Raw genomic sequence first — 1,746 nt, 5'->3', positions numbered from 1 at the left:
ACACACACACACACACACACACACACACACACACACACACACACACGTCCAAAAACATATGTACACATACACACACATACACATATCCATATACACATACGCGTGTAGGCCTAATCCTTCGAACAAAGCCAACCACTCTGACAACAGCGTATCATCGCTTTAACCATCATATGCGCTCCCTTTAATGTGTTTGACAATCCCAAAGTTTTAAATCCGCCCACATTGAAGTTAAGTAAATTGCGACGGAGGGGAGGAAAATAAGGATGAGTATTTTGTGTAGGCCAGTGGTTCTCAACCTGGGGCCCCCAGGAGGAGGAGCGGCGGGGGGCCCCCAGGAGGGAGAGCGGTGGGGGCCCCCCAGGAGGAGGAGCGGCGGGGGCCCCCAGGAGGAGGAGCGGCGGAGGCCCCCTGGAGGAGGAGCGGTGGGGGCCCCCAGGAGGAGGAGCGGCGGGGGGCCCCAGGAGGAGGAGCGGCGGGGGCCCCCAGGAGGATGAGCGGCGGGGGCCCCCAGGAGGAGGAACGGCGGGGGCTTTCAGGAGGAGGAGCGGCGGGGGCCCACAGGAGGAGGAGCGGCGGGGGCCCCCAGGAGGAGCCATCCCATGAATTCAAGGGGATCCATGGCCGTTCGTTACAAATTATACGTTTCGATATAGTGTAGTCTACGCTTCTTCGCCGTTTCATCTCTTGGCATCGTATCGGTAGTCGATATTCTATAATCTGTCAGCCTTACAAAAGTGTTCCCCAAACACCATCACCACTGAGGTCATTTCAGAATCATTTTGAAAGAGAAGTACATCTGAAAGTTCCTGTGATCAGACTTTGCACCGTTTTTAACGAACTTCCTATATCCTATGAAGTAATGCCGCATGAATGCCTCTCAATCCTTATCGGATATCATATCGTCCGAACACTCCAATTTGTCAAACATATCGTCACTGCATTCGAATTGTCTATCGTTAAAAAAAAAAAAAAAAAAAAAAAAAAAAAAAAATTATATATATATATATATATATATATATATATATATATATATGTATAAGACTATATATATATATATATATCTATATGTATATATATATAAACTAACCGAGCAAGTGGGTCTGCCCCACATCTTTCATAACTCTTCCTTCCATTTCACTCTTTCCTTCCACTAAACCCCCAAATCCCCCCTCCCTCCCTCTCCCCCATCTTATCTATCCTGCCCTCTAACTAACTATCTCGAGTTGATTTGAAGGCGATCATCTTCCTTTGGAACTCGTGTATAGACGCTTTCACGTTAAAGGTCTTGGTATTAGCGTACAACTCATTATATATATATACATACATATATATACATACATATATATAATATATATATATATATATATATATATATATATATATATATGTTCGATTGAAGACCAGAGCTAATTCAATATCCACTATCTTCTTAGTGATTTTCTCAATTTTTCTAATATTTTGTTTGATTCTTGAGGGGAGGTCAAACACAATACTTCCGAGATCCATGATGTTATTGTAACAAAAAACATAACACAAAACGTCCGGCTACCGTGACCAGCTGTCCAGCGACGTCCTGTTGATACGAAGACCTCACCTCCGTCCAGTACCTGACTCCTAACTCTCCTAGTTCCCCCCTTTTTACTTGTATTTAAACTCCTGTTCTGTATATGTAATCTCACTTACCTGAAGATGGTTGGATGACTCAACCGAAAGCTTGTATTTATATTTTGTGTTATGTTTTTTGTT

This window comes from Oratosquilla oratoria, chromosome 36, assembly GCF_046742065.1.
Source record: "Oratosquilla oratoria isolate Oo_2021 chromosome 36, ASM4674206v1, whole genome shotgun sequence".
NCBI lineage: Eukaryota > Metazoa > Arthropoda > Malacostraca > Stomatopoda > Squillidae > Oratosquilla > Oratosquilla oratoria.
This window is presented reverse-complemented; position numbering follows the sequence as displayed.